The sequence below is a fragment of the Elaeis guineensis genome, chromosome 4 (assembly GCF_000442705.2).
Source record: "Elaeis guineensis isolate ETL-2024a chromosome 4, EG11, whole genome shotgun sequence".
In the NCBI taxonomy this organism is placed as follows: domain Eukaryota; kingdom Viridiplantae; phylum Streptophyta; class Magnoliopsida; order Arecales; family Arecaceae; genus Elaeis; species Elaeis guineensis.
The window spans coordinates 3,124,788-3,134,409 of NC_025996.2; the positions used below are offsets into that span (position 1 = coordinate 3,124,788).

The window sequence follows — 9,622 nt, forward strand, 5'->3', positions numbered from 1 at the left end:
GTCCGTTCCTACCATACCATATTGATATGATTAGTTAAGAAGCTGAGTCTGAGTTATCTTAAGACTTGGGATGTTCGGTCTATGTCAAGAGATAGATGGTGGAAAAGTTGGAGGATAGATCTATTATAGCCATTTTATAGGATATCCAAAAGAATCCATAGGATACTATTTTTACTTTTTACAAGATCACAATGTGATTATGAGTCGAAATACCATATTTCTAAAAAAATAGTTTATCCAGAATTTTGAGATAGGGGTCATAGTGATGATCCTAATACCTTTGATGAGATGATGTCTGACATCGATTTCGAGAAATGGTTAGATGCAATGAAGTCAGAAATTAACTCGATGCACTCAAATCAAGTTTGGACTTTAGTGGATCCACTGAATGTATTGTACCGATTGGGTTAAATAGATCTACAAAAAAAAGATAGGTGCCGATGGTAAGGTAGAGACCTATAAAGCTAGGCTTGTGGCTAAAAGTTATAGTCAGTGCGAGGGCATTGACTATCAGGAAATCTTTCGTCCGTGATCATGTTGAAATTCATCCGCACTCTGCTTGCTGTTGCAGCTTATTACGATTATGAAATCAGACAGATGGATGTGAAAACTCCTTCCTGAATGGATATCTTGAGTATTTATATGGAGCAGCCTATAGATTTCATGTCTGGTGATGGTGATCACAGAGTTGCAAGCTGCAAAGATCATATACAGATTAAAGCAAGCTTCTCGAGTTGGAACCATCATTTTGATGAGCAATCAAATCATTTAATTTCATCAAAAATGAAGAGAAACTTTGTGTATACAAAAGGGTCAGTGAGAGTGCGATCATCTTCTTCGTATTGTACGTAAATGATATTCTCCTCATTGGGAATGACATTCCCATGCTGACCATGATCAAAGATGGTTGTTCAAGAAATTCTTCATGAAAGACCTAGGAGAAGCATCCTATATTCTCGAAAAAAAGTCTATATGGATAGACCTAAACGGATACTTGGTCTGTCACAAAAGCTGTACATAAAGAAGGTGCTGAAGAGGTTCGGTATGAAAAACTCCAAGAGAGGTCTTTTACCTCTTAGGCATGGTATTCGTCTCTTCAAGACGATATGTCCAACCACATTTGAGGAGATTCAGCACATGAGTAGGATTCATTACACTTCAGTGATAGAGAGCCTCATGTATGTCATGCTATATACTCGACCTAATATTACTCTTGCTGTGAGTGTCACGAGTAGGTATCAATCAAATCCAGACGAGGAGCACTGAACAACTGTGAAGAACATCCTTAAGTATTTGAGAAGGACTAAGATTTATTCTTGATCTTTGGAAGAAATTTTGAGTTATGAGTCGAGGATGTTTTTTTATTTGATATATTAGAAGGATTCTGAATAATCAATCAATGAAGGCTGAATATGCTGTAATGTGTAGGATAAATTCTGATTCTAATATTAGTTGTACAACTAGATGTTATGCCATGACATAGTACTGCAAAAATAATGGCACCATAGCCTTGCTAAGGAGTCAAAATCTTACCAAAAGTCTAAACACATAGAGTAGTAGTATACGTGACTACCTCATATCAAGGTGCGAAGAGTAGACTCCACGGATAACATGGCAGACCTGCTGACTAAGCAGTTGAGCCAACCAAAAATGAAAGTCTACTTTGAGAAGATGGTACTTAGATTTATGGCCAATTGGCTTTAGTCTAAGTGGAAGATTGTTAGATGTATATCCTAGAAGTCAATATAACTGACACATTGTAATAAATTTAAGACATAATTTTATACTTAATATATTGATATGATCAATAAAGGATAAATTCTTTTTCATTCAAGTATAATGTGTCCTTAAATCATCTATAGAATTAGTTTCGATACATATTCTCAAGGTGTTGAGAATTAGAGACATGCATTTAATTCCTAAAGGCTCTCGATCATAGGATCATCATGAGGATGGTGATGGATCCGGATAAACTGGCACACAAATCGCTTTTTTTGGATAGATGGGTCTCTAATCTATAGTATAGAGATATGGGCAACAAGTGTGGGTGGTTGTTAGAGAATAACTGACACTGAGCGTGACCATACGAGGGATCACTTGAATTTCTATTCAATCATCAGTGATTGTCTCGATGCTGTAGTTGTGTGAATGATCCTTTGATTTGAGATGGTACTACTGCTCATAGTGAGGCTGCTGGAGTTTGATTGACACATAAACATGGATCTCAATAAGTCTTTATAGTGGATATTGGCGATAGTTAATCCACTGTAGGAGTAGGATGTGCATCAAGATACGATCTATCGATCTTGATAGAGAGTAGTCCTATAAAATTTGAAAAGCTAAGTCCATGAATCTGTGGCCATAGTAGAGTGATTGATGAAAAAGAGTTTTCATAGACATCACATCTGAACTTGAGCTAATCAAATCTATCATATGTCTGATATTGAGGTTTGATGATTTATCCATGACCCACCATCTAGTTGGGGACTCACGATAGAGGGACTGAATCACACGTTAACTACACGTAGAGGTTCATTTCAGTTTTACTGAATTGCCACTACATACTGTTAGGTGTCACTGGTAGATTGTAAGAGCTCACTAGGATTGTTCTGGATCGACAATCCTTGTTGAGTTAGAGTGAAATTGTTTCGATTCATTGAAAATAGTTTCAATAATACAATGATAGAGATTATTGTATATCTCACTACTAGATAGAATTGAAAATATGAGTTCACACAACAAAAAAATTAGGCCTGAAATTAGTAATTGAGCTTATGAAGTATCAATTGGGTTTAGAAAAATCTATTGGGTTCATAGTAACCTTACTAGCACATGGTTGGATCCAATTCTTCTTTTCTTTGGGATTACTTATTTGATAAGTCAATTCTAACTTAATTACCTGCTAATAACCTACATGAATAAGATTCATGAGACTCTAATTATTGGATGTCTGAGGTTATAGATCACATAAATTAAGGGTGTAAGTACCTTATGAATCTCTTTGATAGTTATTATGGGTTGCCACTTTCAATTGTTCAATTTGGACTTGTCCATTGATTAGAGGGCCTTTAGTTCTCTTATGGGGTGTCTCTTGGGTGCAAAAGAGGGTATCTAATTATGAGTGCAAGAGCTCCAATTAATTGCACCTAATGGGTCTCCTAATGTAAGTTGGATAACTTAAGTTAATAGGAAACCCAATGTAAGTAGGACTTATTTTATTGGATTGAATATGATTCAATCCTTGTGTCTATTTAGAGGGACCTCTTTTAAGATCCCTAGAGCATCAAAATCAGTAGCCCCTCACACCCAAAGGCTCTCCCCATGCCCTCTCTTCCTCTTCCTTTCTCTTCTCTTGGGCGTTCTACATGCCCTTCTCTTGGGATGCGCATCCCAATGTGGTTCATGCCCAAAAGATATTGGGTGCCTCTTGTTTGTTGGTTTCTAGCATCTGGTAGTAGCATATAGTAAGGAAAAACTCTAAAAAAGAGAAGAAGAAGATCAAGTGTTGATCGTGATCCAGACTTCGTTCAGATTCAGCAGGCTAAATTTTGAAAAATCAAAATTCAGATTAAAGAGGACTATTTTAGACTGATCTCGAGTGAATACTCGTAGAGACCGGATGCTTGTGCGGCTAAGAGATAGCCTCTTCTCTTCTAGATCTAGATTTGAAGAAAGAGATTGCAAAATAGATATGTGATTTGATCACAATCTAAATTTCAGCATATATCAATTTCAGCATATGAAATAGATCTATGTAGTTTTATATTTTTATGCATACAAAATTTAGATTAAAATTATTTTAATCTTAATCTTCACTGTAGTGTTTAAAAAATAAAATTTTTGAAATATATATACATGCATGAAACTCCGAATTGCAACAAGATTCATATTTGATAAATTTTGAAAGATGATAATCTATACTTGACAAAAATATCCTCAATAAAACTATATATGTAGTCATTGAATTTATTTTGATATCTTTTCAAATTTATTCAATAAAGAGTTTTTACAAAAAAATTAAGATGAAGATGGCATTGTGCAAAAGACTATATAATTATAGTCATTATATTAAAATTGATGGAGATGACAATACTATCATGCTATTAAAAATATTTTATATTGAAGGATATAATTTTAAATTTTAGAATATTCTCATATATGATTAATTATCTCAAACCAAATGTAGTAATCTTCTATCAATATCATTTTTTGGAATAATTTTTTCAACAACTAAATATAATAAAATTTATTTTTCTCTCGATCATTTTTCAGATAAATAATTTTTAGGAATTATTAAATTATCCTGTAATTTGATATGCTCCAACCAAACAAATCCTAAGATCTATAACTAAGATTTTGCAAAATATTATGGATGGTTAGGATGAAACACTAAATGATAATAATATAATATTATTATATTTATACTAATATAATATTTTTATTAATATTAATATAATATTTATATTTATATAATATTATATTTATTAAAAAATAATAAATTTATTATATTAAAATATTAATATTATATTAATATATTTAATATATATTAATATTATATTAATATAAAAATTATTGTGATCTAATCTTATATTATAATATATTAATATTATTTTTTAAAATATAATATTATTATTTATATAAAGTTTAGAAGCAAAAATATATGGTTTTATATCTATTAAGGGTATAATAGATATTCTAGCCAGATTCTTTTAGAAAAATAAGTGCTCAATTAAACATAAACCACTCTTCAATAAGTTGGTTTCCTATAGTCAATCAAACATACTAAAATTCTATTCACATGACATAACTTTATAAAAAATTACTTCTCGAAAAAAAAAATTATTCTCGCAAACCAAGCGAATCCTTGAAGTAACTGTGGATCATTCTGATATGACTGCACAGAGACTTACCAAATAAATCAGGATGGCCAAGATATTCATCGAGTTGCATAAATCTCAAAGCAATTAGTCGATGGTGAAATTATTCATCCAACAGCACAAATATCAAAGCAATCTAAATATTTATTTATATGCATGAATCTCCAGGCAATTATATGGACAATCCAAATGTTGCTCTGCATGTATAAATCTTAAAGTAATCAGTGGATGATTGAATTATTCATCCACTTGCATAAATGTCAAAACAATCTAAAAATACATCTATTTACATGGATCTCAAAGTAATTGTGTGGATAACCTAAATATTCATCTATTTCCTTGGATCTTAAGATAATTAGTGGATGATTAAAATTATTTATCCATTTGCATAGATCTTCAAAGTGGCCACATAAATAAATTAAATTATTTATCTATTGATGCAAAAATCTGTCTCGAGGTCGGATGCATGGGTACCTCTTTTCTTTTTTCCCCATGTAGTCACTTCTGTTGCCATCTTTCCTGCTAAGAATTCAAAAATATGGAGAAGAAAATATGAGTTTTATTATGGTAGAGATTTTTATAATTTTATTCCTTGTTTGGATGCCGTGATATCATTTCTTGCTTGGAACTCCCTTTTTTATGTAATCTCCTTCCATGTTTGGAGCCTTTCTCTCTTTGCACATGATTTCCTACCACATCTGGGGCCTTATTTGGATGTCATGATTTTCTTTCTTGCTTGGACCCTGTTCCATAATTCAAATTTCAAAATAAATAAAAAAAATAGGGGAACAAAAATGATTCAAAAACCAAAGGATCACCAGTCCCTCAATTTCGAGCCTGATTAGAGTAATTTGGAAGGTGTTGATTGATTTAGAGGCAATCAGATCTAATCGATATCGGCTGATTTGGAGACGGCCGATCTAGATCTTATCAGCATTCGACAAATTTGATCATCAGGATTTCAATGACGTTGGAACGACAGGACAAAAATTCTTTCACTAGATGATCTAGATCATCTAGCCGATTTGGAGATAGATGATCGGATCTCGTTGGCGTTGAAGTAGTATCATAAAATTTTTCCCATTGAATATTTGCTTCTTCCCATAAAACGGGTCTGAGCCCTTTCTCTAGCGCTAATTTGTTTGCACAGAAATTTATCTCGGAGTTGGACGGCGATGGTAGATCGTCTATAATGACGGGACCTGCAACAAAAATTTTTGACCGAAGCTGACTTCGGCGAGGACCCTCCGACGCTCAAATTAGAATTTCGGACAATAGATAGAAAGAGATGAGCATGTTGGGAGAGAAGGAATTTCAAACTTTAGGAGTCTCCTGTAGGCTTTTATTTATAAGCGGAGACTGAAGAGCCGTAAGAAGAAAGAGGATTAGATGATTGGCCTTAATTTATTTGAAGAGATTTGGCCATTATCCTTTCCTTATTTGAAGAGATGTTAGTTGTCATATTTTCTTATATGCTCTACTATCGGTGGTCATTTGAATTTCGAAAGAGAGCCACATAGGATAGGGATTGGATCGGTGAAGATGGATTGCCGAAGTAAAGATCACGCCAAAGATTGGATCGGTAGCCGAAGCAAATAAATCAAGAAAATTTGGTGAGGCTCGAAGTATCCTCATAAGCTTCACATTTTTGGTCAGGATGAAATTACCTCCAACATTATCCATATGTACAAATCATAAAAAGACGTTGGAATAAGGAAAAGGAGGAAATTTTTGTTGAAATGATAGGATAATACTGTTCATTGGTCAAAGAGTCGAAAAATTAGTACGGAACAATTTGAAAAACTTAAATAATCCGTTTGAAACTTTTAAAGTCAAGAAAGTAGTTTGGCTGGGCCAAACTTGTATTGCTTAATCCAAAATTATCAATAAAACCCTTTTCAGTTTTAATATGATACAACAATTATGAAGGATGTTCACAAACAATCCATCTCTAATTTGAAACTAAAATTTGGCAAACTATTTGCTGAGACTAGTTGAGAAAAACCGCGCTGCATCACTCCAAATTACTTCCAAAAGAAATAACATTCTTGTAAGTTTCTCATGTTCTATTACTGTGAGCCGTTCTGGGCAAACAAGCCCTCCAATATTAAGGTAATTCCCGTAAGAAAACGGGTTATTTGCAAGATTTTAATGTAGTTCTGGAACCCATGCGTAATTAAAGCACAGCCTAGGTGACCTCAAAATAGATTTCTCTAAGTCCGACAAGAAAGGGTTGGGTTTCCGTCGTCTCTTCCTGCTTCCTCCTTCTCGCCTTCTCCTTCGCTTCTTCTTCTCCAATCCATGGCGACCGCCGTTGCTCCCAAATTGGAGTCCTCTCAAAGGCTTAGGAGTTTCTTTCGTCTTGGAAACAGGTAACTATCAAACCCTAGTTCTTGTCAATTCCGCTCTACGTCCATATCTCTCTTTCGGGACATCCGATAAAATTGGAACGACACTCTACGTCCATACGATATCGTTGCCATTTTCTTCCTCAATCTAGGGCTCAATTTCACTCTTCTTTTTCCACTTTCTTGACACAAAAAAATTGATAATTTCTTTATACTATCTTTTATTTAGTGTTCCTCAAAGACTTCATATGTTTTAATGCAAGACTTTTTCCCCCCTTTTTTACTTTCTTTCACCCCTCCCCAACACCCATCTTCTCGGTTGTCTTCTTTGATGGCCCCGGGTCGATAGAATATTTGCATTTATCAATTGAAGAGGGCCATGGAGGTAGCTTCGAGCTTCACCTGCTCTTATGGGAGTTTCCCAAGAATTTTGGTTTGGTGAAATTAGAATCATGCATCTATTATTAAGATGACCCATATCCTAGCCTAATCCCAACACCAAATTTTGTCCATCTCTGGAAAATAATAATCCAAAATTACCAAAAATCTGTGTAACTAACACTGCGATCTAGCTTCAAAACACATATTTACCTGCCTCAAATATGTGTTCTTGAGTCCTAACTCCTGAAAGGAAACTGGCTTCGTTTAATTGAAATTTGAATAGTCAGTTATGTCTTAATAGCACAGCTGAAACAAAACAAACTGTTAATCTAGCTTCAGTATTAGACCAGAACTATGTAGAATTTATTCATAAGAAAACATAGTGAACAGGTGCCATACAATTTATGTGATAATGACCTTTAACCAAGTGAGCTGGCCATAAGAGATTCACTGGAGGAACCGTTAACATGAGGACTCTTATTATGGATACTACAAAAAAAGTTGGACCTAAAGGATGTATTGAGAAATTGAGGGTAAGCATGATAGGGTTATCGGTTACTTAGAGGCAAAACTAAAGCAAGCAATACACATGGGAGGTGCATGAGTAACAAGAGAAGGGGAGGAAAAGGAGAAGGATTTGATGCAGCAAAACAAGCCAAAAATAAAATGAACCAAAAGGCTCGGCATAATCCATAAAGGAAAGATCTTGGACAAGGATGGAATGCTTGGACACCTAACAACGAGGGTGATGTGCTATGACGGGTAAGTTGTGTAGGACCACGATATTGATGATCCTCCTTTTTTGGTCAGAAGATGCGTGCATGAGGAAACTGAAGGACCTAAAACTTCTTGTGTTCGCCTGAAGGGAGATTGTGTGAATAGGTTACCTGTAATGGGAGAATTGGAATGAAGCCACTTATAAGGTAATTACAAATAAAGAGCGAATGCAAATGTGCTTATTTATTCAGATAAGTGAAGGTGAAAAGGCTAAAATCTGAAACTATGTACAGTAATGGTGGCATATGGAAATAAAACACCCAGTCGGAGTAACTCTTTCTTCAAATGCCTTGATCTTCATTGTCCCTGAACCAATGATCTCACAGGCTGTTTTGCCGCTTAAAAGAAAAATGTGTTCATTTTCCATAAAGCAAACGTATTGATCTCTTCCAGCACAAACTCAATAAGAACTATGGAAAGCCAAGATCCATTTATTTGAAGTGTTAATACTTGCAGGGGACTGTGAAAGCATTTTGTGATAATGTCCTCACAACCTCAGACACCACCACTGCATCCAGAAAACCACAATTGCCTTTGTTCTTCTTTGTGTGTCATGAAAATACTTCCTAATGCAGCTATACTTTTTATCATGATATTGCCGCACTATGTGTTTTCCTTTGGACTTCATCTTATCGATTCATTTTATATTCCCTTTCAGCCAACCATTCCTTTCCACCTGCCTGTCAAGACATCAAAAGATGACAGATGCAACATCGTAGCATCATCCAGATTCTCTTTGTTTCCCATGAAGAAATGTGGTCACCAGATGCTTGTACAAAAAGGAAGGAGTTAAGAAGCAGTAAGGCTTTATATAACAATAGTACATTGTACAATTATGTAATGCCTGTTGTAACAGAATAATGATTAAGTAATGCCATAACTGAATTCCAAATAATGGAAAAAGGCTGATATCTTAATTGGTATACATATTAGCTATCAATTTCCAAGAGTAAATTTGCAAACAGGAACCTTCTTTAGTGTAACGATTGACCGATCAGGCATGTCCTAGGTCTCAGTAAGGTGATTTCTGACTGGTTGTCTACCAATGATGTAGAGTTGGAAAAATACATGGTTTAGCATTATATATCACATCTTATATAAATAAACAAATGCACCAAAAATTTACAAATTGATGCAGCTAAATATTTCTTCTTTTTCTAAATGTTTGCAAATTTAAGATACTTTTCTGTTGTTGCATGACGTACTGCTTCAGCTTGTCTGTGGAATTGTATGTTTTAA

At 34.5% G+C, this 9,622-nt stretch overlaps 1 long non-coding RNA gene across 1 annotated transcript; it reads left to right on the forward strand.

Moving 5' to 3' along the window:
- Positions 1 to 7,074: 7,074 nt before the first annotated feature.
- On the forward strand, positions 7,075 to 9,308 carry LOC140857057 (uncharacterized). Its single transcript, XR_012140560.1, has 2 exons — positions 7,075 to 7,249; positions 9,042 to 9,308. It is a non-coding gene; the product is annotated as an uncharacterized lncRNA (long non-coding RNA).
- Positions 9,309 to 9,622: the final 314 nt, after the last annotated feature.